The sequence below is a fragment of the Odocoileus virginianus genome, chromosome 29, assembly GCF_023699985.2.
Source record: "Odocoileus virginianus isolate 20LAN1187 ecotype Illinois chromosome 29, Ovbor_1.2, whole genome shotgun sequence".
Taxonomy (NCBI): domain Eukaryota; kingdom Metazoa; phylum Chordata; class Mammalia; order Artiodactyla; family Cervidae; genus Odocoileus; species Odocoileus virginianus.
The window spans coordinates 3,359,222-3,387,131 of NC_069702.1; the positions used below are offsets into that span (position 1 = coordinate 3,359,222).

Here is a 27,910-nt window from a genome sequence, read left to right on the forward strand (position 1 = left end):
AGAGTGAACAAAGTTTTTTAGCCAGTGCCAACTATTACATGTAGGATAGACAAACAGCAAGGTCTTGCTGTGGAGCAGAGGGAAGTATATTCAGTATCCTGTGATAAATCCTAATGGAAAGTAACATGAAAAAATGTGTGTATGTGTGTAACTGAGGCCGTTTGCTGCGCAGCGGAAAATGACTCAACATTGTCAATCAGTTATACTTCAATAAGCTCTTTTCCAGAATGAGTCAACGCGTGTAGATCAATGTTTGGCACAAGGTCCATGGGTCAGTGCAATACACGGGCCTCTTGGTTACCATGGGTACTGAACAGGCGTGTTGGCTCAGAAGGTAAAGAATCTGCCTGTCATGCTGGAGACCCAGGTTTGATCTCTGGGTGGGGAAGATCACCTGGAGACGTGAATGCCAACCCACTCCAGTATTCTTGCCTGGAGAATTCCATGAACAGAGTCAGACATGACTGAGCAACTTTCACTTCACTGGAAGGAGTAGAGAAAGGAGGGGAAGAGGGGATCCAGACTATAACCACAGGAGTTCCTTTCAGCAACTCCCAGATGGAACTTGCTCTTATCAGCATTCAAGAAAACAAAAACAAAATAAAAACCTGGCCTGGGATGCACAGTCCCCTGAATTTGCCCTCCCTTCCCCAGCCTCATGCTCTTCCCCATCCCTCCTTTTCATTTCCTTTCCTCCTTTCCTCTCCTTTTCCCTTCTCCATCCTCTTCTACTTCCCTCTGTTTCCTTGTCCTTTCTGCTCCCTCCTCTCATTCCCTCCAGCTCCTTTCAGCCCTCTGAGGTCCGTTATTTTCTTCCACCCTCTGTCTCCCCTCCTCCTTTCCCTGTAGCCTTGGTCTTCCTCCTTGCCCATGTCAGCCAAGCTGGCCCTATAGACATTGCTCCAAAGCCTGGAAAACCAGACCCTCCTCTGCTCTTTGTCCCCCTTCCTCTTTGTGCCCCTTCCTATGCAAAAGGCAGGAAGAGATGAAGACAGACCAGAGCAAAAAAATGAATCTTTTGTTCTTGTTATTGTTGCTTCTCAGTGAAAAGTACCCCCAGATGCCCTTTCTTGACAACACAGCCAGGGCTCTCTTGATAACATTTGTAGCTCGGGGTGATTGTGGCTTTTGGCCTGCTCAGTTTTTACTGTCAAACACTCTAGCGGTTTTCGGGGTTTAAATGGCAGCAATCCACATGGACAGAACCACCCCTGCTGACACCCTGAGGGGGCAAAGCTTGGATCCTCAGAAAGACAAAATTCATTTACTGCACTTAGAAATCAATGCTCAAGAATGAAGAGCGATCCCTTCCCTCCGAGAAGTCTGGCCGCCATGGCTCTCCCACAAGTGGCCTCCCTTTTCTCTTCTGCAAATGATTCCTGCAGGTTGGTTAAGTGCCTGACACCATTCAGTGTTCCTCAGAGGCAGCATTGACAGGACAGAAGGGGTCCCTGCTCCACTGGGATAACTTCTAATGGATGAGGTAGACCATAAACAAGTAAAAGCTTGAGTAATAAACTTTCCTGGTAGTTACTAGTGCAATAAAGAAAACAGACTAGAGTAATCAGTAAACGCACTTTGATGAAGAAGGATTTGCGTTAAGTCACACAGTCAGGAAAGTTCTCCCTGAAAGGGATCCATTGAGCTGAATCTTTAATAACAAGAAGGAGCCTCTACATATACCCAGGGAAGACCCAAACATCAAGATGGGAAGAGTTTGGAGAAAAGGACTCCAAGGGATGGAGCATAGGGACTGAGTGGGGAGATGATATGTGATGAAACTGGAGGAGGAAGCAGGGACCAGTTTTCATTAGCCACATTTATAAACCCTTCTGTAAGTAACAGTAAGTAATAGAGAATGATTGGATAATTATATCAAAAAAGGCATTTACTGTAAGGAGCTTAGATAGCCCACAGGATTGTCAGGGACAGATGTAGAAAAGTGACAAGAACAAGGAACAGCAGCTGGACACTGACAGTGCTCGAGCTGCCATCCCTGTCACTGGACACTCCGCTGGATGGCAGCCAATGCCCCTTCTGCTGCCATCCGCAGAGTCCCTGCATCACCCAAGCTTGTGTCACATGCTAGGTATGTGGGCCTGTTAGGGTTCTCCAGAGAGACAGAATCCGTAAGATGTGAGATGTCTATCTACCCATCATCTGTTCTATCATAAAGAATTGAGTCACATGATTATAGAGCTGAGAAGTGCCAAGATCTATCGTTGGCAAGCTGGGGAACCAAGATGGCAGATGGTATAAATTTCAGTCTAAGCCTGAAAGCAGAAGATGACCAGTCTTCTGCAAGACAGTGTCTAAGCTCGAAGACAGGCAGAGAAAGGGAATTCTTCCTTTCTCAGCCAATTGGTCAAGTAAAGCTTTTGGTGATGGAATGAGTTCTAGGGGGCTTCCCAGGTGGTGCATTGCTAAAGAATCTACCTACAAATGCAGGAGATGCAAGAGACCTGGGTTCTATTCCTGGATTGGGAAGATCTCCTGGAGAGGAAATGGCAACTCACTCCAGTATTCTTGCCTGGAAAATTCCATGGACGGAGGACTCTGGCTGGCTACAGTCCATGAGGTCACAAAGAGTTGGCCATGACTAAGTGACTGAGCGTGCACATTGGGAAGGGCAATCTGCTTTACTCCTACAAATTCAGATGCTAATCTCTTCCAGACACACCCTCACAGACACACCCAGAATAATGGTTGACTGAATACTTGGGCATACTATGGCCCAGTCAGGTTGACACATAAATATAACCATCATGGCAGACAAGGAGAGCTGATTGGTTAAGTGGTCACTTACTTCACCAAAGAGTCTGAAAGTGAGTATCTGATGCATTCTTGTGTGGGATGTAGAGTCTATCACCCTTCAAAACAGAAAAGTCAGGGAATTTCTCTAATATGCAAAGTAGGATAGGATTCTGGATAACCAAGCAATGACTGATGCCTACCTCTGTCATGCAAGAGTTAGCTTTTTAAGTGCAACAGAAAGTCATTGAGGGACTTTCAGTAGGAAGTGACTTGATCTGATTTACATTATTAAAAGGTCATCCTGGCTGCTAGGTGGATGGTTAGGGGGCAAGAGGGGAAAGCAGGAGGCTGCTGCAAGAGCTGTGCTGACTTGAGTATGCTTACAGTGAAGGTGGTACATGAGGGTATGTAGTTTTCAGGATATAGTTTGGAGACAAAGTGAACAGGACTGGCTGATGAATTAGCATTATGGGATTAGGGAATGAAAGTAATCAATAGCAACTGTAGTTTTTCATTGAGAAGATCTGGTGGATGGTGATAAAGTTACTAAGAGAGGACTCTGGGGGTAAAGAGGGAAGGGGGAACATTAAGAATTCATTTTGGATGTGCTCATTTTGATGTGAAAGAGATGCCCATCATCAGGCAAATGACAATATAAAGCAGACATCTATATATTCCAGCTATGACTCAGGAGAGTGGTCAAGGCTGGAGATACAAATTGGCAAGATGAGCTTTGGAACCAGACAGCTTTGCTTGGACTTTTGAGTCTGCTAATTACTAGTTGTATGACTCTGAGCAAATTGCATAAGATCTTTGAGCTCCGGTGTCCTCAGTTCAGTTCAATCACTCAGTTGTGTCCAACTCTTTGTGACCTCACGGACTGCAGCACACCAGGATACCCTATCCATCACCAACTCCTGGAGCTTGCTCAAACTCATGTCCATCAAGTTGGTGATGACTTCCAACCATCTCATCCCCTGTCATCCCCTTCTCCTCCTGCCTTCAATCTTTCCCAGGATCAGGGTCTTTTCAAATGAGTCAGTTCTTTGCATCAGGTGGCCAAAGTGTTGGAGCTTCAGCATCAGTCCTTCCAATGAATATTCAGGACTGATCTCCTTTAGGATGGACTGGTTGGATCTCCTTGCAGTCCAAGAGACTCTCAAGAGTCTTCTCCAACACAACAGTTCAAAAACATCCATTCTTCATCATTCAGCTTTCTTTTTGGTTCAACTCTCACATCCATACATGACTACTGGAAAAACCATAGCTTTGACTATATGGTAAAGTAATGTCTCTTTCTTTTTAATATGCTGTCTAGGTTTGTCATAGCTTTTCTTCCAAAGAGCAAGCATCTTAATTTCATGGCTGCAGTCGTCATCTGCAATTTTGGACCCCAAGAAAATAAAGTCTGTCACTATTTCCATTGTTTCCCCATCTATTTGCCATGAGGTGATGGGACCAGATGCCATGATCTTCATTTTTTGAACGTTGAGTTCTAAGCCAGCTTTTTCACTCTCCTCTTTCACTTTCATCAAGAAGCTCTTTAGTTTCTCTTCACTTTCTGCCATAAGGATGGTGTCATCTGCATATCTGAGGTTATTGATATTTCTCCTGGCAATCTTTTTTTAAAAATTTATGTATTTTTAAAATGAAGGATAATTGCTTTACAGACTTTTGTTGTTTTCTGTCAAACTCAGCATGAATCAGCCATAGGTATACATATATCCCCTCCCTTTTGAACCTCCCTCCCATCTCCCTCCCCATCCCACCCTTCTAGGTTGATACAGGGCCCGTGTTTGAATTTCATGAGCCATACAGCAAATTCCATTGCCTATCTGTTTTCCATATGGTAATGTAAGTTTCCATGTTACTCCTTCCATACATCTCACCCTCTCCTCCCCTCTCACCATGTCCATAAGTCTATTCTCTATGTCTGTTTCTCCATTGCTACCGTGTAAGTAAATTCTTCAGTACCATTTTTCTAGATTCCGTATATGTGCATTAGAATATGATGTTTATCTTTTTCCTTCTTACTTCACTGTATATAATAGGTTCTAGGTTCATCCAACTATTTAACTGACTCAAATGCATTCCTTTCTATGGCTGATTAATATTCCATTGTGTATTTGTACCACACCTTCTTTATCCATTCCTCTGTCAATGGACATCTAGGTTGCTTCCATGTTCTAACTATTGTAAACAGTGCTGCAATGAACAATGGGATCCATGTGTCTTTTTCAATTTTGGTTTCCTCAGTGTATATGCCTAGGAGTGGGATTGCTGGGTCATATGATGGTTTTATTCCTAGTTTTTTAAGGAATCTCCATACCGTCTTCCTTAGTGGCTGTATCAATTTCCATTCCCATCAACAGTGCTAGAGCATTCCCTTTTCTCCACAGCCTCTCCAGCATTTATTGTTTGTAGACTTTTTGATGATGGCCAATCTGACTGGTGTGAGGTGATATCTCATTGTGGTTTTGATTTGCATTTCTCTAATAATGAGCGATGCTGAGCATCTTTTCATGTGTTTGTTAGCCATCTGTATGTCTTCTTTGGAAAAATGTCTATTTAGGTCTTTTTCCCCCTTTGGGATTAAGTTGTTTGTTGTTCTAGCATTGAGTTGTATGAGCTGCTTGTATATTTTGGAAATTGATCCTTTGTCAGTAGCTCCATTTGCTATTATCTTCTCCCATTCTGAGGGTTGTCTTTTCACCTTGCTTATAGTTTCCTTTGCTGTGCAAAAGCTTTTAAGTTTAATCAGGTCCCACTTGTTTACTTTTGTTTTTACTTCCATTATTCTAGGAGGTGGGTCATAGAGGATCTTGCTTTGATTTATGTCATCAAGTGTTCTGCCTATGTTTTCCTCTAAGAATTGTATAGTTTCTGGTCTTACATTTAGGTCTTTAATCCATTTTGAGTTTATCTTTGTATATGGTGTTAGGTAGTGTTCTAATTTCATTCTTTTACATGTATCTGTCCAGTTTCCCCAGCACCATTTATTGAAGAGGCTGTCTTTTCCCCATTGTATTTTCTTGCCTCCTTTGTCAAAAATAAGGTACCCATAGGTGCATGGGTTTATTTCTGGGCTTTCTGTCTTGTTCCATTGGTCTATAGTTCTGATTTTGTGCCAGTACCATGCTGTCTTGGTAACTGTAGCTTTGTAGTATGATCTGAAGTCAGGAAGGTTGAGTCCTCAAACTCCATTCTTTCTCAGGACTGCTTTGGCTATTTGGGTCTTTTGTGTTTCCATATGAATTGTGAAATTTTTTGTTCTGGTTTTGTGAGAAATGCCATTGGCACTTTGATAGGGATCACATTGAATCTGTAGATTGTGTTTGGTAGTATAGACATTTTCACAATATTGATTCTTTCCACCCAGGAGCATGGACTATCACTCCATCTGTTTATGTTATCTTTGATTTGTTTCATTAGTGTCTTATAATTTTCTGTGTACAGTTCTTTTGTCTCCTTAGGTAGGTTTAACCCTAGATAGTTTATTCTTTTTATTGCAATGATGAATGGGATTGATTCCTTAATTTCTTTCTGATTTTTCATTGTTAGTATATAGAAGTGCAAGTGATTTCTGTGTATTGATTTTGTATCCTGCAACTGTGCTAAATTCACTGATTAGTAATTTTTTGACACTATCTTTAGGATTTTCTATATTCAGTATCATGTCATTTGCAAACAGAGTTTTACTTCTTTCTGATCTGGATTCCTTTTATTTCTTTTTCTTCTCTGATTGCTGTAGCTAGGACGTCCAGAACTATGTTGAATAATAGCAGTAAAAGTGGACACCGCTGGCCTGTTCCTGAACTTGGGGGGAGTGGTTTCAGTTTTTCACCATTGAGAATAATGTTTGCTGTAGGCTTATCATATATGCCCTTTACTATGTTGAGGTAGGTTCCTTCTATGACTATTTCTTGAATAGTTTTAATCATCAGTTCAGTTCAGTCGCTCAGTTGTGTCCAACTCTTTGCGACCCCATGAATCGCAGCACACCAGGCCTTCCTGTCCATCACCAACTCCCAGAATTTACTCAAACTCATGTCCATCAAGTTGGTGATGCCATCCAACCATCTCATCCTCTGTTGTCCCCTTCTCCTCCTGCCGCCAATCCCTCCCCAGCATCAGGGTCTTTTCCAATGAGTCAACTCTTCACATGAGGTGGCCAGAGTATTCGAGTTTCAGCTTCAGCATCAGTCCTTCCAATCAGTCCAACCAGGACTGATCTCCTTTAGGATGGACTGGTTGGATCCCCTTGCAGTCCAAGGGACTCTCAAGCATCTTCTCCAACACCACAGTTCAAAAGCATCAATTCTTCAGCGCTCAGCTTTCTTCACCATCCAACTCTCACATCCATACATGACTGCTAGAAAAACCATAGCCTTGACCAGATGGACCTTTGTTGGCAAAGTAATGTCTCTGCTTTTTAATATGCTATCTAGGTTGGTCATAACTTTCCTTCCAAGGAGTAATCATCTTTTAATTTCACGCTGCATTCACCATCTGCAGTGATTTTGGAGCCCCAAAAAATAAAGTCTGACACTGTTTCCCCATCTATTTGCCATGAAGTCATGAGACCAGATGCCATGATCTTAGTTTTCTGAATGTTGAGCTTTAAGCCAACTTTTTCAGTCTCCTTTCACTTTCATCAAGAGGCTTTTTAGTTCCTCTTCACTTTCTGCCATAAGGGTGGTATCATCTGCATATCTGAGGTTATTGATATTTCTATCAGCAATCTTGATTCCATGTGCTTCCGCCAGCCCTGCATTTCTCATGATGTACTCTGCATATAAGTTAAATAAGCAGGGTGACAATATACAGCCTTGACATACCCCTTTTCCAATTTGGAACCAGTCTGTTGTTCCATGTCCAGTTCGAACTGTTACTTCCTGACCTGCATATAGGTTTCTCAAAAGACAGGTCAGATGGTCTGATATTCCCCTCTCTTTCAGGATTTTCCACAGTTTATTGTGATCCACACAGTCAAAGGCTTTGGCGTAGTCAATAGAGCAGAAATAAATGTTTTTCTGGAACTCTCTAGCTTTTTTGATGATCCAGCAGATGTTGGCAATTTGATCTCTGGTTCCTCTGCCTTTTCTAAAACCAGCTTGAACATCTGGAAGTTCACGGTTCATGTATTGCTGAAGCCTGGCTTGGAGAATTTTGAGCATTACTTTACTAGTGTGTGAGATGAGTGCAATTGTGCAGTAGTTTGAGCATTCTTTGGCATTGCCTTTCTTTGGGATTAGAATGAAAACTGACCTTTTCCAGTCCTGTGGCCACTGCTGAGTTTTCTAAATTTGCTGGCATATTGAGTGCAGCATCATCTTTCAGGGTTTGAAATAGCTCAACTGGAATTCCATCACCTCCACTAACTTTGTTCATAGTGATGTTTTCTAAGGACCACCTGACTTCACATTCCAGGATGTCTGGCTCTAGGTGAGTGATCACACCATCGTGATTATCTGGGTCATGAAGATCTTTTTTGTACAGTTTTTCTGTGTATTCTTGCCACCTCTTCTTAATATCTTCTGCTTCTGTTAGGTCCATACCATTTCTGTCCTTTATCGAACCCATCTTTGCATGGAATGTTCCCTTGGTATGTCTAATTTTCTTGAAGAGATCTTTAGTCCTTCCCATTCTGTTGTTTTCCTCTATTTCTTTGCATTGATTGCTGAGAAGGCTTTCTTATCTCTCCTGGCTATTCTTTGGAACTCTGCATTCAAATGGGAATATCCTTCCTTTTCTCCTTTGCTTTTTACTTCTTTTCACAGATATTTGTAAGGCCTCCTCAGACAACCATTTTGCCTTTTTGCATTTAATGGGTGCTTTTGTGGGTCAATAAATGGGTGCAAAAATGGATGATTTTTGTCAAAGGCTTTTCCTGCATCTATTGAGATTATCATATGGCTTTATCTTTCAATTTGTGAATATCAGTTCAGTTCAGGTGCTCAGTCATGCATGACCCCATGAACTGCAGCACGCCAGGCCTCCCTGTCTATCACCAACTCCCAGAGTCCACCCAAACCCATGTCCATCAAGTCAGTGATGCCAACCGTCTCATCCTCTGTCATCCCCTTCTCCTCCTGCCCTCAATCCCTCCCAGCATCAGGGTCTTGTCCAATGAGTCAACTCTTCGCATGAGGTGGCCAAAGTATTGGAGTTTCAGCTTCAACATCAGTCCTTCCAATGAACACCCAGGACTGATCTCCTTTAGGTTGGATCTCCTTGCAATCAAGGGACTCTCAAGAGTCTTCTCCAACACCACAGTTCAAAGGCATCAATTCTTCAGTGCTCAGCTTTCTTTATAGTCCAACTCTCACATCCATTCATGACTGCTGGACAAACCATAGCTTTGACTAGACGGACCTCTGTTGGCAAAGTTATGTCTCTGCTTTTTAATATGCTGTCTAGGTTGGTCATAACTTTCCTTCCAAGGAGTAAGCATCTTTTAACTTCATGGCTGCAGTCACCATCTGCAGTGATATTGGAGCCCAGAAAAATAAAGTCAACCATTGTTTCCAGTTTCCCATCTATTTGCCATGAAGTGATGGGACCAAATGCCATGATCTTAGTTTTCTGAATGTTGAGCTTTAAGCCAACTTTTTCACTCTCCTCTTTCACTTTCTTCAAGAGGCTCTTCAGTTCTTCTTCATTTTCTGCCATGGTGTATCACATTGATTGATTTGACTGTATTGAAGAATCCTTGTATCCCTGGAATAAAGCCAACTTGATCATGGTATATGAGCTTTTTGATGTGTTGCTGAATTCTGTTTGCTAAAATTTTTTTGAGGATTTTTGCATCTATCTTCATCAGTGGTATTGGCCTATATTCTTTTTTTGTGTGTTGTTTTTGTATGGTTTTGGTATCAGGGTGATGGTGGCCTGGTATCAGGGTGATGGTGAATGAGTTTGGAAGTATTCCTTCCTCTGAAGTTTTTTGAAAGAGTTTTAGAAGGATAGACATTAGCACTTCTCTAAATGTTTGATAGAATTCTTCTGTGAAGCTTGTTTTTTGGGAGATTTTTGTCAGAGCTTCCATTTCAGTGCTTGTAATTGGGTTGTTTATAATTTCTATTTCTTCCTGGTTCAGTCTTGGAAAATTGAACTTTTCTAAGAATTTATCCATTTCTTCCAGGTTTTGTTGCTGTATAGTTGTTCATAATAGTCTCTTATAATCCTTTGTATTTTTACATTGTCTGTTGTAACCTTTCCTTTTTCATTTCAAATTTTGTTGACTTGATTATTCTCTTTTTTTCTTGATGAATCTGTCTAAAGGTTGACGATTTTGTTTATCTTCTCAAAGAACCAGCTTTTAGTTTTATTAATCTTTACTATTGTTTCATTTCCTTTTCGTTTATTTCTGCTTGGATCTTTATGATTTCTTTGCTTCTACTAATTTTGAGGGTGTTTTTTGTTCTTCTTTTCCCAGTTGTTTTAGGTGTAAAGTTAGGTTGTTTATTCAATGTTTTTTTTTAATTTCTTGAGGTAGGATTGTATTGCTATAAACTTCCCTCTTAGAACTGCTTTTGCTGCATCCCATAGGTTTTGAGTTGTCATGTTTTCATTGTCATTTGTTTATAGAAATTTTCTGATTTCCCTTTTGATTTCTTCAGTAACCTGTTGGTTATTTAGAAATGCATTGTTTAATCTCCATGTGTTTGTATTTTTTCACAGTTTCCTTCCTGTAATTGATATCTAGTCTCATAGCATTGTGGTCAGATAAGATGCTTGATATGATTGCAATTTTCTTAAATTTACCGAGGTTTGATTTGTGACCCAGGATGTGGTCTATCCTGGAGAAGGTTCCATGTGCATTGAGAAGAAGGTGTATTCTTCTGCATTTGGATGGAATGTCCTGAAGATATCAATGAGATGCATCTCACCTAATGTAAAGACTTGTGTTTCCTTGTTAATTTTCTGTTTTGATGATTTGTCCATTGGTGTGAGTGGGGTCTTAAAGTCTCCTACTATTATTGTGTTCCTGTCAATTTCTCCTTTTATGTCTGTTAGTGTTTGTCTTATGTATTGAGGTGCACCTATGTTGTGTACATAGATATTTATAATTTTTATGTCTTCCTCCTGGATTGATCCCTTGATCATTATGTGGTGTCCTTCCTTATCTCTGGTAATCTTCTTTATTTTAAGGTCTGTTTTGTCTGATATCAGGATTGCTACTCCAGCTTTCTTTTGCTTCCCATTTGTATGGAATGTATTTTTCCATCTTCTCACTTTCAGTCTATATGTGTCTTGAGGTCTGAAGTGGGTTTCTTGTAGACAGCATATATGTGGGTCTTGTTTTTGAATCCATTCAGCCAGTCTGTGTCTTTTGGTTGGAGCATTTAATCCATTTACATTTAAAGTAATTTTTGTTATAAATGTTCTTATTGCCATTTTCTTAATTGTTTGGGGTTGATTTCGTAGATTTTTTTCTTCTCTTTTATTTCTTAATTATATAAATCCCTTCAACATTTGTTGTAAAACTGGTTAGGTGGTACTGAATTCTCTTAACTTTTGCTTGTCAGAAAAGCCTTTTATTTCTCCGTCCATTTTGAATGAGACCCTTTGAATTTGAATGAGTAATCTTGGTTGTAAATTTTTCCCTTTCAGTACTTCAAATGTATCATGCCAGTCCCTTCTGGCCAGCAGAGTTTCTGCTGAAAGATCAGCTGTTAAGCATGTGGGGTTTCCCTTGTATGTAACTTATAGCTTCTCCCTTCCAGCTTTTAATATTCTTTCTTTGTGTTTAGTCTTTGTTAGTTTGATTAGCATGAGTCTTGGCGTGATTCTCCTTGGGTTTATCCTGTATGGGACTCTTTGTACCTCTTGAACTTGATTGACTATTTCCTTTTTCATGTTGGGGAAATTTTCAACTATATCTCTTCAAAATTTTTCTCATACCCTTTCTTTTTCTCTTCTTCTTCTGGGACCCCTATAATTCAAATGTTGGTGTGTTTGATATTGTCCCAGAGGTCTCTGAAACTATCCTCAGTTCTTTTCATTCTTTTTACTTTATTCTGCTCTTCAGAAGTTATTTCCACCATTTTATCTTCCAGCTCACTGATTCGTTCTTCTGCTTCAGATATTCAGCTGATTCCTTGAAGAGTATTTTTAATTTCAGTAATTGTATTGTTTTGTCTCTGTATGTTAATTCTTTAATTCTTCTAGGCCTTTGTTAATTGATTCTTGCATTTTCTCCATTTTGTTTCCAAGGTTTTTTTTTATCATCTGTACTGTCATTATTCTGAATTCTTTTTCAGGTAGTTTGCCTGTTTCCTCTTCATTTATTTGGGCTTCTGTGTTTCTAATTTGTTCCTTCATTTGTGTAGTATTTTTCTGCCTTTTCATTATTTTTTAGCTTATTGTGTTTGAGGTCTCCTTTTTCCAGGCTTCAAGGTTGAATTCTTTCTTCCTTTTGGTTTCTGCCCTCCTAAGGTGGTTGGTCCAGCGGTTTGTGTAAGCTTCCTGCGGGGTGAGATTTGTGCTGAGTTTGTTTGTTTGTTTGTTTTTCCTCTGAGGGGCAAGGCTGAGTGAGGTGTAATCCTGTCTGCTGATGACTGGGTTTGTATTTTTGTTTTGTTTGTTGTTCAGATGAGGCGTCCTGCACAGGGTGCTACTGGTGGCTGGGTGATGCTGGGTCTTGTATCCAAGTGGTTTCCTCTGTGTGAGTTCTCGCTATTTGATACTCCCTAGGGCTAGTTCTCTGGTAGTCAAGGGTCTTGGAGTCAGTGCTCCCACTGCAGAGGCTCAGGGCTTGGTCTCTGGTCAGGAATGAAGATCCCACAAGTGGTTTGTTATGACATTAAATGAAATTAAAACAAATACCCAAAAATGAAAAACCAAAGATGAACCTCAGACAAATGGCAATAACAAAATCAGGCAAATAATAATTGAAATAATGGAATGCACACATATACATATACACCCATAAGCAGAGTCAAAACAGTCCAACTAAAATAAAGTACAGTAGACTGACCTGGTGAACAAAGGAAATCAAAAATTATATTTACATGTTAAGAACAAAATTAACTAAAGCACAAACTAGAAAACAAAACTAAAGCAAGGTACCAAGTGGGGAATAAAGCAATGAAAACAAAACTAACAAATATGTTGAGAGGAAAGGAAAGAAAAAAAGAATAGATATGCAAAGTTAAATAGAGATAGATAAAGAAGATTTATATACATTAAAGATTAACTTCAAGGGGAGAAGAACAGTAGGAAAAGCAAGCAAAGGAATACAGGTAGAAAAAATAATAACAGGTTTAAAAAATTAAAATTAAAAAAAGAGAAAAGAAAAAGAAAAAGGAAAACTCCACCGAACTGCAAAAGCCCAACATAGAGGCAGAGGTTTATAACAATAATAAAAATTGTGACTGAATATACACATATACGTATACACCCTTAAGCAAAATCAAAACAGTCCAACAAAAATAAAGTACAATAGATTGACCTGGCAAACAAAGGAAGCCAAAATTTTTATCTACCAGTTAAGAACAAAACTAACTAAAGCACAAACTGGAAAACAAAACTAACACAACATGCCAGTTGGGGAATAAAGCAATGAAAATAAAACTAACAAATATGTTGAGAGGAAAGGAAAGAAAGAAGAGATATGCAAAGTTAAATAGAGGTAGATGAAGATTTACATACATTAAAGATTAACTGAAAGGGGTAAAGAACAGTAGGAAAAGCAAACAAAGGAATAAATGTAGAAAAAATAATAATAGGTTTAAAAAATTAAAAATTAAAATTAAAAAAAGGGAACAAAAAGGGGACTCCACAGAGCTGCAGAAGTCCCATGCAGAAGCAGATGTTTCTAACAATAAAAAATGTGACTGGAGAAAAAAAATTACAAAAGAATCTACAGAGCAAGTCAAAACCTAAGAATAATGAATGTTTTTCTGCTGTCACTGCTGTCAGAGCCCTTTCCCAGCTGGGAGTCACAGTCCACCTCGCCTCTCTAGGATGCCCTCCAACTCTGTGCTGATCTCTGGACCTGCTCTGGGAGCAGCTCAGATTCTAATCTGGTCCTACTCCTGTGTGTTCTTGCCTCCCATGTCCACAGCTGTCAGAACGAGTGCCTTTTCTTTTGTGGGAGCTCTCAATGACCTTTTACATATTCCATAGACACAGAGTATACCCAATTGATCGTGTGGATTTAATCTGCAGATTGTACAGCTGGTGGGAAGGTTTTGAATGTTTTTCCTTAGCCACACTGCCCCTGGGTTTCAGTTGTTTTATTTCCGCCTCTGCACGTGGATCGTCCACCGGGGTTTGCTCCTGAGGCTGCCCTGGAGGACTTGGGTTTGCCCCTGTGAGGACCAGGCCTGGAGGTGCTGCAGCTGCTTGGGTCACAGGGGTCCTGGCAGCACCGGATTTGGGGCGATACCCTCCAGTATTCTTTCCTGGAGAGCCCCCTCCCTGACAGAGAAGCCTGGCAGGCCACAGTCTTCAGGGTCACAAAGAGCTGGACATGACCGAAGTGACCCTGCGCGAATAGACACAAGACTTTTTTTTTTTTGCCTGTGGCAGCTCTGCCCCAGTGAGAGTTGGGTGTGAAGGTGGCACAGATGCTTGGCTTGCGGGGACCCTGGCGGTGCCAAGTGTGCAGGGACACGGACTGCCTCCGCCACAGGGGTTAAGGCCCTTTCAGAGTCTTTTTTCAAGCCTCTTGTAGCTGGTGACCAGAAGGCCTCTCTGGCCAGTTTTTCTCCATAGCTCCGCGTGTTCAGGCACTTAGAGGGCTCCTTTGCCTGAGGTCCTTCTCTGTTTGGCATGCCAGGCACACAGAAGGGCCCGCCCCGGCTGGGGTCCTACTCTGTAGATCGGCACATCAGAAACTTAATGGAGCACCCTGGGTGGGGTCCTACTGTGTAGTTCAGCATGGCAGGCGTTTGATGGGCCAGCCTCTCTATTGTTCAGCTGCTGATGCTGGCGTGTGGGGGGAGAGAGGCTATGGTGACGGCTCCACCTGCTATGTGCGACTCAGCAGCATCACCTTGCTTCCACCGCTGCCTGGCTTTCCACCGGCATTTCCCACCGCAGTCTCCTCCCTCACATCCCCTTGATCCATCTCTCCTCAGTCAACAGCAGCCCTCGCCCTGGGATCACTCCACAATCCCTAAACTCCGGCTCCCCGCTGCTGCGCCTTCCAGGGGATCTGTGCGTGTCCAGGGTATGTGTGGCTGCGGCAAGGACTGACATTCTCATCATTTAGGCTGCCACAGATCAGCTGCACTCTCAGCCTTAAATGTTACTCCTCTGACTCAGATAATTGCCTTGATGTGGGGATCAGACCCCTGTTTCAGTTTTCCCAACCCGCCAAGGGCAGGTCCAGTCCTACTAACGCTCCTGTTTTTCTCCCTAGTTCTTTCATCCTACCAAGTTTTGCAGGTTTTATATATTCCTTCCCACTGGTCAGGTACTCCTGTCTGCTGTCAGCTGGCGTTCTGCGTGCACTCCTGTGTCTGAAGGTGTGTTCCTGATGTATCTGTGGAGAGAGATGCACTCCACATCCACCTACTCCTCCACCATCTTTTTCTCCCTGTTACATTCTCAAGTTCCCTTTTTGAGTTCAGGTAGCATATATGTTCTCTATTTTTCAGCACTAGCCTTGGGGCCTAATACCAGGATCAGCACATGCATGGGACTTTCTGAGTGATCGAATTGATAAATGGTGTTGAAAATTTCTGAAGTGTCCCAGACATTACATTTTTTCCAGACTTGAGGGATAGTAAAAGGGACTTGCAAGTTGTTGCTAATTCTCCTGGCAGGAGTCTAACAAGGTCACTGTGGAGATATATATATATATATATATTTTTTTTTTTTTTTTTATTAAGAAATCTGGTTGTACCATTAGAATTGGTACATGTCTCAGTAATGCAGAATGGAATAGAATGGGCTGTGCAGGTTGCTCAATTGTTGAGCAACTTGTGATTTCAGTATCCATGTCAACTAGTGTCAGTGCAATGAAGTTGTCCAATAAGTCAATGTATTTTGAAAAGTTTTATTTCAAAACATATTTAGAGAAAATATGTAATAATAAGAATAGTATGTAAAACACAATTAACAATCCTTGACCTGGATTCATCTGTTGTTAATATTGGCCCCATTTGCCTTCTGTGGCTTCTTTCTCTCTCTCCATATACATACATACGCACACTATACATATATAAAATTTTTCCTGAGCTAGTTAAGTAATTTATGTTCATTATGACTCTTTACCCCTAAACACTTTCCTACAGCTTTCATGAGAATACTACCGTCTGTTTTTCAGTTATTAGTTCCTTTGATCTCATGCCTTTCACAAGTGTACTCCTCTTGTGCAGAATCAGGAATTGCATTTAGACAGGGAAGCCTGGAAGGCTGCAGTCTATGGGGTCTCAGAGTTGGACATGACTGAGCAACGGAACTGAGCTGAACTGATTGTGACTCCTTGGTCTCCTTTGATCTGGAACGTTTCCACAAAGCCCTTCTTTGTCTTGCCTGACACTGATGTTTATGAATACTATTCTCTCCTGTCCTGTTTCTTACTAGGTTATTCCTCATTTGGGGTTTGAGTGGTGTTTCCCAAAGGTTGGATTTATGATTGCATTCCAGACTGGAGTGCTACTGAGTCATGTGCTCATCTCAGGACCCACATCTGAAGGTACAGGAAGGCCATCTGTCCCACGCTGGCAAAGTGAAAGTCGCTCAGTCGTGTCCAACTCTTTGCAACCTCATGAACTACAGCCCACCAGGCTCTTCTGTCCATAGAATTCTCCAGACAGGAATACTGGAGTGGGTAGCCTTTCTCTTCTCCAAGGGATCTTTCCGAACCCAGAGATAGAACCCAGGTCTCATGCATTGCAGGCGAATTCTTAACCATCTTAGCTCAATTGTAAGTTTCATCTGCATTATTGATGTAGTAAATCATTCTTACTGCTGTAAAATATTCCATTTAAAAATGCAACCACAATATATCCATTTTATAATTGATTGACATTTGAGTTGGTAGTTTGGGATTATTAACAATAAGCACAGCCATGAACAGGTTTGAACAAAAGTATGCACCTCTGTTGGGCATACTCCCAGGAGTGAAATTTCTATATCAGAGTCTTTGAGTATGTTCAACTTAAGTAGATTTTGCCAAATATTTTTGCAAAGTGGTTATATTAATTTCACTCACACCAGGAGTATGTGAGTGCTCCCATTGCTCCACATATCACCTAAAACTTTTAATTTACTGACTATAATTTAAAGATTTGACCAATCTGGTGCATTAATAATACAATCTCATTGTGGATTCAATATGCATCTTTCCTATTAAGGACATTTCCTTAGTCCTATTGGCTGTTTGGTCTTCCACTTTTGTAACATTTCTGTTTAAGTATTTTGGTATTGTTCTATTGGTTTTTCTGAGATTTTCTTATTGACAGGTAGGAGAACTATGCTTATTTTGGACTAAGTTATTTGTCAGTTTGTCAGATATTGTAAATATCTTCTCTTCTGTTGCTTGCTTCTTCATTCCCTTAATGGCCATCTTTTGATGAATCAGAGATTCAATACAATCTATACAGTAATTATTTACCTTATGATTATTACTCTTTGTGTTCTGTTTAAGGCATTTTTTCTCTTTCAAGGCCATGAAAAATTTTCATGAAAAATTTTCATATTTTACCTTCTAAAAATTTTACCTTTCATGTTAAAACTAGAATTCACCTGGAAATGACACTTATGTGAGGTAAGAGTCAAGTATTAATAGCATTTTCTTCTGAATGGATATTTCATTGCCTAGGGTCCATTTATGGAAAGGAACTTGCCTTTGCCCTCTGCTCTACTTTGCCAATTTTATTGTCAGTAAAGCTTTCATATATGTGTAGATCTACTTCTGTGCTCTCAACTATTTTCCTTGGTTTATTTGTATATCCTTGTGCAAATATTACATAGTCTTTACTAGAGCTTATAGTAAGTCTGGATGCCTGATAATCCATGTTGTCTGAATTTGATCTTCTTTACAATTTTTCAAGGGGCTGCTGATGATCTTTAGTGTTTTCATATAAAATTTAGAACTGGCTTATCAGTTTTAATGAGATGATCTATGGGAGTTTAGATTGACATTGCATTAAATTTATAGATCAACTTGTGGAGATTTACATCATTACAATATTGATCTTCTGGTTCATGAAAATTGGCATATGCTTCAATTTTTTAGAATGTCTTTAATTTCTCTCAGGAACTTTTTATAATTTTCAGGATGTATATCTTGAGCAGTTTTTATTATATTTATACCTAGGTATTTGTTCTGATCCTTTTGTAAATGATCTTTGAAAAAAAATTATTTGCTAACTGTGACTGGTATATAAAATTACAAGTAATTATTTATGTTGACCTTTTATTTTTTAATCTTACTAAATTTTTAACTTATTGTTTATAATAATTTATATGGAGATTTCCTGGGTAAGAATACAAATCACATCATCTATAAATACTGACAGTTCTATTTCTTCACTTTCAATCCTTTTACCTTTTATTCTGTTTTATTACATTATTGCATTTATTATATGATATTGGCTAGAACCTTCAATATAATCTTGAATCAAATTAATAAAGTGGGCATTTTTTTTCTCTCCCTTGATTTCAAGTTACATTTTCTGTAGTATTTTTATAGATACACTTCACTAAATTATGGAAGTGTACTTTTGTTTGTAGTTTGCAAGGGTTTTTATTATGCATGACTGTTAAATTTTGTGAAATGCCTTTTCTGCTTCTATTCAGATAATTTATGTTATTTCTTTCTTTGTTCTATTAATGTGGTAAATTGCACCTATTGATTTTCAAATATTAAATCAATTTTGCATTCTTGGAATGTACCCAGCTTGGTTCTGATGTATTTTCTTTCCTATATTCAATTTGCTAATAACCTTCTTTGGGTTTTGTGTCTATGTTTATGAAACACTCTGGCCTGCACTGTAATGTGCTTATTAGGATTTACTATCAAAGCTTTGTTGGTCTAATGAGACAAGTTGGGAAGTGCTTCCTTTTTTCTCCCTATTCTCAGGAAGAGTTTAAGTTTGATGTTGTTTCTTCCTTAAATATTTGTAAGCATTTACTGAAGACACCATCTAGAAGGTTTTTGCTACAGAATCAGTGATTTTAACAGATACAGGATTGTTTACATTTTCTCTTTATTCCAGTATCAGTTTTGGTAGGTTTTGTTTTTCTAGTTACTTGTCTAATTTATTTGAATTTTTGAACTCATTGGCAAAAAATTGATCATAATATCCTTTTATTATATTTTCAGTGTCTGTAAAATGTAAGTGACATCACATTTTCATTCTTAATATTGATTGTTTGAACATCATCTCTTGTTTCTTAATCAGTCTTCAAGAAGTTTATAAAATTTTTTAGTCTTTTCAGATTCAACTTGTAATCTCTTGTATTTTATATTATTTCTCTTTCATTAATTTCTGCTCTTATCTTTATCATTTTCTTTCTTCTACTTTCTTGAGGGGCATGACAACCCACTCCAGTATTGTTGCCTGGAGAATCCCCATGAACAGAAGAGCCTGGCAGCCTGTAGTCCATGGGATCATAAACAGTTGGACATGACTGACCGACTAAGCACAATACAGCACAAATTTATAAATTAGGTCAGTTTTATTAGTGGCATTGCTAATCTTTTTATATCTTTATTTGTATTTGTCTACTTATTTTGTCAATAACTAGGAAGATGTGTTAAAATCTTTCCCTGTGTTTGTGAATCTTTCTGTTTCCTCTTTTAGTTGTGTCAGATTTTGCATTGGCTAGTTTTCTGTGATTATGGTCTTAGTGTGTCTGCCCTCTGATGCCCTCTCACAACACCTACCATCTTTCTTGGGTTTCTCTTACCTTGGACGTGGGGTATCTCTTCACAGCTGCTCCAGCAATTTAACTCAGATGACCATTTTATCTACTACTGTGGGCAGGAATCCCTTAGAAGAAATGGAATAGCCATCATAGTCAACAAAAGAGTCCGAAATGCAGTACTTGGATGCAATCTCAAAAACGACAGAATAATCTTTGTTCATTTCCAAGGCAAACCATTCAATATCACGGTACTCCAAGCCTATGCCCCAACCAGTAATGCTGAAGAAGCTGAAGTTGAACGGTTCTATGAAGACCTACAAGACCTTTTAGAACTAACACCCAAAAAATATGTCCTTTTCATTATAGGGAACTGGAATGCAAAAGTAGGAAGTCAAGAAACACTGGAATAACAGGCAAATTTGTCCTTGGAGTACAGAATGAAGCAGGGCAAAGGCTAATAGAGTTTTGCCAAGAGAATACACAGGTCATAGCAAACACCCTCTTCCAACAACACAAGAGAAGACTACACATGGACATCAGCAGATGGTCAACACCAAAATCAGATTGATTATATTCTTTGCAGCCAAACATGGAGAAGCTCTATACAGTCAGCAAAAAACAAGACTGGCAGCTGACTGTGGCTCAGATCATGAACTCCTAATTGCCAAATTCAGATTTAAACTGAAGAAAGTAGGGAAAACCACTAGACCATTCAGGTATGACCTAAATCAAATCCCTTATGACTATACAGTGGAAGTGAGAAATAGATTTAAGGGACTAGATCTGATAGACAGCGAGCTTAATGAACTATGGACGGAGATTCGTGACATTGTATAGGAGACAGGGATCAAGACCATCCCCATGGAAAAGAAATGCAAAAAGGCAAAATGGTTGTCTGAGGAGGCCTTACAAATAGCTATGAAATGAAGAGAAGCAAAAAGCAAAGGAAAAAAGGAAAGATATTCCCATGTGAATGCAGAGTTTCAAAGAATAGCCAGGAGAGATAAGAAAGCCTTCCTCAGCAATCAATGCAAAGAAATAGAGGAAAATTACAGAATGGGAAAGACTAGAGATCTCTTCAAGAAAATTAGAGATACCAAGGGAACATTCCATGCAAAAATGGGCTCAATAAAGGACAGAGATTGTATGGACCTAACAGAAGCAGAAGATATTAAGAAGAGGTGGCAAGAATACACAGAAGAACTATACAAAAAAGATCTTCACGACCCAGATAATCATGATGGTGCGATCACTCACCTAGAGCCAGACATCCTGGAATGTGAAGTCAAGTGGGCCTTAGAAAGCATCACTCCAAACAAAGCTAGTGGAGGTGATGGAATTCCAGTTGAGCTATTTCAAATCCTGAAAGATGATGCTGTGAAAGTGCTGCACTCAATATGCCAGCAAATTTGGAAAACTCAGCAGTGGCCACAGGATTGGAAAAGGTCAGTTTTCATTCCAATCCCTAAGAAAGGCAATCCCAAAGAATGCTCAAACTAGCACACAATTGCACTCATCTCACATGCTAGTAAAGTAATGCTCAAAATTCTCCAAGCCAGGCTTCAGCAATACGTGAACCGTGAACTTCCAGATGTTCAAGCTGGATTTAGAAAAGGCAGAGGAACCAGAGATCAAATTGCCAACATCCACTGGATCATCGAAAAAGCAAGAGAGTTCCAGAAAAACATAAACATCTATTTCTGCTTTATTGACTACACCAAAGCCTTTGACTGTGTGGACCACAATAAACTGTGGAAAATTCTGAAGGAGATGGGAATACCAGAGCATCTGACCTGCCTCTTGAGAAACCTATATGCAGGTCAGGAAGTAGCAGTTAGAACTGGACATGGAACAACAGACTGGTTCTAAATAGGAAAAGGAATATTCAAGGCTGTATATTGTCACCCTGTTTATTTAACTTATATGCAGAGTACATCATGAGAAACACTGGGCTGGAAAAAGCTCAAGCTGGAATCAAGATTGCCAGGAGAAATATCAATAACCTCAGATATGCAGATGACACCACCCTTATGGCAGAAAGTGAAGAGGAACTAAAAAGCCTCTTGATGAAAGTGAAAGAGGAGAGTGAAAAAGTTGGCTTAAAGCTCAACATTCAGAAAACTAAGGTCATGTCATCTGGTCCCATCACCTCATGGGAAATAGATGGGGAGACAGTGGAAACAGTGTCAGACTATTTTGGGGGGCTCCAAAATCACTGCAGATGGTGACTGCAGCCACGAAATTAAAAGATGCTCACTCCTTGGAAGGAAAGTTATGACCAACCTAGATAGCATATTAAAAAGCAGAGATATTACTTTGCCAACAAAGGTCCATCTGGTCAAGGCTATGGTTTTTCCAGTGGTCATGTATGGATGTGAGAGTTGGGCTATAAAGAAAGCTGAATGCCAAAGAATTGATGCTTTTGAACTGTGGTGTTGGAGAAGACTATTGAGAGTCCCTTGGACTGCAAGGAGTTCCAACCAGTCCATCCCAAAGGAGATCAGTCCTGGGTGTTCATTGGAAGGACTGATGTTGAAGCTGAAACTCCAATACTTTGGCCACCTCGTGCGAAGAGTTGACTCATTGGAAAAGACCCTGATGCTGGGAGGGATAGGGGGCAGGAGGAGAAGGGGATGACAGAGGACGAGATGGTTGGATGGCATCACCGATTCGACGGGCATGAGTTTGAGTAAACTCCTGGAGTTTGTGATGGACAGGGAGGCCTGGCATGCTGCGATTCATGGGGTTGCAAAGAGTCGGACACGACTGAGCGACTGAACTGAACTGAACTGATTTTGAATTATATATTTTGAAGGTTTGCCTTTGCTTCTGCAAGCAGTTAGATTAGGGTTGGATCACCTTAATCCAATGAGCTGATTTGAAGCTGGGTCTTTGTGAGTGTTATTCTATTCCCATTTATCCTTTGCAGTTAATATTGTAATATTTTTGAATCATTCGTACACTCATTTGGCAAAAGCTCTTGCATGTCTACTGTGTGTTCTTCTATATTCTTCTAGAGTTAAGAACAGAATATTTTTGAGAAGGAATCTCCAACACCTAGGTGGTTATTTCTTATCTGGTCTCTTCATTTCTCAAGGTTTTTCATCCTGCTTTCTACTTCCAAATGAGTCTCTACGAAGCATCTCTTTCTTCTCACCACTTACACACACAAAAATTTTCCTTTGTTTCCCAGTGCTCAAAAAATAAGTCTTTTTTTTTTTTTCTGGCTGGGAGGATCTATGAGGGACTACCTCATATCTTCCTGAGAGTCATAACAAGAAGTCTTACCCTGTGTTTGATCTGAATTTACCCTGAGGCCATTTTTAACTGGCAGTAACTTGGATTTGATCTTTGCTTGAGAACATTTTTTAATTTCTCAGAACCTTTTTCAGATTGAAAAAATGGTTTTGGGATCTCTGTATTTCCTCTAAATTCTGCATGAAAACTGCACTATACCTTCTTCAGTTAAACTCTCTCTTCTTATGTTATCATAGGCAGCTAGATAAAACAAGCTGATGCTTTTTAACATTCCGCCTGGAAATTTCCTTGACCAACTATTAATTAATTACATACCCTTCCTGTCTTCCCTGTGACAGCGGGTAACAAATAGTTTCACCAAAATTTCTACAACTAGTTCACACAGTTCACCTTTTCTTTAGGCTCTAATAAGAAATGCTCTTAGTGTCCATACAGCCTTTACTGAAAGTATTCTCAAAGCACTTCTAGTATCAACCTGCCATTTGGTTTCAAAGCCATGTATGTCAGGCTTTTGTTATGGAGCATCCCATTCCCAGTGGCGATTTCTATTTGTTATTTATTGAAGTTTAACAGATACCTTCACCAATTGAAGGTTAAAAGCAACAACAGTTTTTTATTTCTCATGATTCTGGGGGCTGACTTGGCAGTTTTTCTGCTTCACATACAGTGTCAGCTGTGTCTGTAGTCCTGAGGGGTTGGTAGACTGACATCTCTAGACTCGGTCTCTCGCATTTTTGGTAACTTGGTAGGGATGGCAGGAAGACTGGGCTCAGCTGAAATGCTGGGATGGCTGGGCCATTGTCTCACTCTCCATGTAGTTTCAGGATCTCTCCCCCTGCACATGATCTTTGCAGCAGGGTAGCTGTACTAGTTACAATTGGCTCAGTTACAAATGACACTATTTCTCATGGCCCAGAGGTGCCCTATGAAGGCTTTATTGGGTCTCAGGTCATTTGGTCATCAACGAAAAAAGTAACAGGAGAGAAAAATGCAGTTAGCTTTTCTAACCTCTGGTTGGAGATTAATTTTACAGTTATTCGAGGATTACTTGGGACATTCCTGGCTGCTCTTAGTTGGGACATTTTCTAAAAGTTTTTCTCTCTCCTAAAAGTGAATGAACAAAGAAATAGAGGGAAGGGAAATGGGAATCTGCTGAAATGGATTTGCTTGCAACTCTAAGCAAAGGTTTGGTAAAATGGAGTGGCTATTAACTAATTGATGTTTTGGTACTGACTCTGGATTAAATCCCTGTATTTGTTATGTCTTATTTTTAAGCTAGCAAAGAGCTTTATCTTTAGCCTTTTAACATTTCCAAAAGCATAAAGAATATGTGTCCATTCTCATTTCTTTTACCATGTTTTGTTAGTTTCAGATGTACAGCAATGTGATTCAGTTGTATATATACACATATATGTATCCTTTTTCAGCTTCTTTTCCATTACAGGTTGTTACAAGATATTGAGCATAGTTCCCTGTGCTATACAGTAGATCCTTCTTGTTTTTTCATTTAAATTTTACACGTCTGGTAGTAGATGGAGATAAGCTAAATAATTTCCCAACATTATCCAGATAATAAAATCATCCATCTATCTAAGAATCAATTTTCTAAAAAAATAATTCATTCTTTCAACATATACTTATTGATTACTACTATTTATCAATAATCAATTTCAACTTGTATTTCTTGATTACCCAGCTCCTGGGTAAACACTAGTAAGAGACCGTTGGAGTACATAAGTACAAATCAATCAAATAATCATGCATATTCAAATTAGATTATGACATGTAACACAGGAAAAAGGAACCATAAATGCATATTTTTAGGGGTATATTATCTATCTCAGGGGGTCAGAAAAAGCTTTCCCAAGAGGTGACATTGTAGTAGATGTAGATGGAAAACTACATGCAGAAGATAGATTGTGTATAAATTTCCAAGGCAGGAGACAACTGTATACCATTGAGAACTGGAGTGAAGTTCTTTGTGGCCGGAGCTTTGACAGCACAGGCCTGGGAGCTGTGGATGTGGCAGATGGGACAGCAGGCGACCGCATCCTGGGGGGCTTTGTAGGAGACACTTATAAAGTTATATGGTCCTAGGGAAATTCCATGACCTTCCTAAGTCTCAGTTTTCTTAAAATGAGGATGATTTTCAATATACTAAAGCTCCAACCTCGACCTCTCCTCTGGGCTCTAAGTCGTTCAGGGTAATGTGACATGTTCATTTAGAAGTCCAACAGGCACTGCGACTCATTTTCAAAACAGAACGGTTGATTGCTGCGTCTCTATTCCTGAAACTTCCTCTCCATCTATCTTCCTGTATTTCAGTGACTACCTTCATCATCCACCCAATTGCTCAGATCAAAATCTCAGGAGTTAGTCTTCATTTGTCACCTTCCCTCATTTTCCATATAAACTGAGTCTTCTTGAGTCTGATGCCAAAATAGATTCCAAATCCAGCCAGTCTCACCATCTCCCCTGTTCTCATTGTAATTGAAGCACATTTTTTTTTTCTTTGTCTTATCTGGATGATCACAATAGCCTCCTAGCTGTCTCCCTGCTTACTCTTGCTCTTCCATAATCTATTATCCAGTCAGCAGCCAGAATGTTCTTTTAAAATGTATATTTCCATGTCATCACTCTACTTGAATGCTCCTATAGTTTCCCACTGCATGAAATACAAAATACAAACTCCTTCTATGACAAATTTACAGATAAGCTAGTCCCTGCCTGTCCCTCCACCACTCTCCTAGACCACTTTGCTCTCTATGTTTCAAGCATATTGGCCTCTGTTTCTCTTACATGGCAAGCTTGTTACCAATCTGGATGTTTCTGGATCTTTCCCATCACTTTGTCTCCAGCTAAAAATAAAAATCACTTTCTTAAAATCAGTCTTCTATTCAATTTAAATCAGGCCCTCTCCAGCCTCCTACCAGGTAATAACTGCCCCATTACCTTTTTAGTTTCTCAGTAGCCACCATTCTCTGAATTATCATATCCATTTACTTATCTCTTGCTACTTCCAAATATAACCCCCATGGGAGCAGGACCTTGTCCATCTCATCCTCACCAATACACAATACAGTGGGAGCAATTTGTTGGCCGAATGAATGAATATATGAATGAAACCACCTCACAGGGGTGTCACGCAGCCCAAGAACCAGGGTCATTTTGCCTGGATTGCATGGTCTGGTTTCATGGCTGGGACATGCTGAAAGCTGCTAGTTCTTGGGTCACAACCAGCATTTTATTACCATAGACTCAATTTCAATTTTCAAGGCCTCAAATCCATTGCCTTTAGTATGATTCAGGGACTGTTATCAATGTCATAGTCTATTTCCGTAAACTCATCAGAGATCAGATATTTCATCTTGATGTGTGAGTTCCATAAAAATGGTTCCATACCCATGATCAACTTTTTATGTGTATTTCAGTTTAAAAACAACATAAAAGGCCTCAGGAAAACCATTTCCCATGGAAGGGCATAAACTTTCAAATGGTGGCTTAAAATGTCCATTGATTGCCCAATGGATAATTTGTAATTACAGGTTATACATTTGGTTAATAGGTCTTCGTGGGCTCTTTGAAACTTGTTTTATTGAGTTAACAGATAATTAGGGTTTTTTACATAGACACACCATAACCCCTCCTTTGGAGCAATTAAAGTTTGCGGAATGGAGGTCTGGTTCTGCTGTTTCATTGATGCATCCCTCCAGCTCCTATTACAGCAGGTCAGAGTAGCAGCGAGAGGCCCAGCCGGGTACTTAGGGAGGGAACCGTTTTGCAGTCAGGTCGATGCCAGTAGCAGCAGCTGCCTGGGTGCAGGGAGGGAGTGAGGAGAGAGTTGGTGCTGAATTCCTGGAGGCCACCCCAGCCCCGCACAGCCAGCCCTGGGCCCAGGAGGAGCTGCTGCTGCTTGCTCTGCATGCGCACTGCCTACCTGAGCTGGGTCAGCCTCAGCTCATTCTTCTCTAGGCAGGACGCACTGTTTTGCAGATTTCATCCAAGTATCTCTTCCCAAGCTGATGCTGTGTCAACACCATCTTTTGTTTTTTTATATTTAAAAAAATGTTTTAATTGGTGGAAAATTCCTTTACAATATTGTGTTGGTTTCTTCCATATGACAACCTTTTCCTTTTTCCATGATTCCTAGTTTGGGAAGGGTTTTCAAATACTCACCCCAAAATTCCTCTCACTATACAGGCTCGCATCCTAGTTTAGAGCCTGCACTCTGGAGTCAGACAATTCTGGGTTTGTATCCTGACTCTGGAGTTTACTTGCTGTGTGACCTTGGGAGAGTTACTTAAACTCTGTAGACCAAGAAGAATATTAGTAGTAGCCAACTTTCAATGGGCCCTTGCTTAATTAGTTCCAGGCACCCTGCTGTTTACATGTATTCTTCTCTCTTAGTATACATAATCAACATTTACTTATTTTAAACTTATCATCTTCTTTATAAAGATGATGGCAATGCCTTGGGCATTAAATAACTTGCCCAAGGCCCTCAACATTACACATGAAAGAGGAAGTTTGAACCAAGGTCTGGCTGATGTGTTTAAACAATTATGTTTCCCTGCCTCCTGATAGTATGCTTCTCATTGGATTGTTATGTAAATCTGATAATATTCCTAAAGTACTTCAGTTCTGTTCAGTTCAGTTCAGTCGCTCAGTCATGTCCAACTCTTTGCGACCCCATGGACTACAGCATGCCAGGCTTCCCTGTCCATCCACAAACTCCCGGAGCTTGCTCAAACTCATGGCCGTTGAGTCGGTGATGCCATCCAACCATCTCATCCTCTGTCGTCCCCTTTTCCTCCTGCCCTCAATCTTTCCCAGCATCAGGGTCTTTTCAAATAAGTCAGCTCTTCGCATGACGTGGCCAAAGTATTGGAGTTTCAGCATCAACATCAGTCCTTCCAATGAATATTCAGGACTGATTTCCTTTAGGATGGACTGGTTGGATCTCTTTGCAGTCCAAGGGACTCTCAAGAGTCTTCTCCAACAGTACAGTTCAAAAGCATCAAAACACTTAGCACAGAGCTAAGGAAATGTTCAATAAAAACAAGCT

At 40.0% G+C, this 27,910-nt stretch overlaps 1 long non-coding RNA gene across 1 annotated transcript in view; it reads left to right on the top strand.

The window, feature by feature from the left end:
* Positions 1–2,613: 2,613 nt before the first annotated feature.
* LOC110148447 (uncharacterized) overlaps positions 2,614–27,910 on the top strand; it is a 35,126-nt gene continuing 9,829 nt past the window's right edge. Inside the window, exon 1 of the long non-coding RNA XR_002317173.2 lies at positions 2,614–2,825. This is a non-coding gene — a long non-coding RNA (uncharacterized lncRNA). The remainder of the gene's footprint in view (positions 2,826–27,910) is intronic.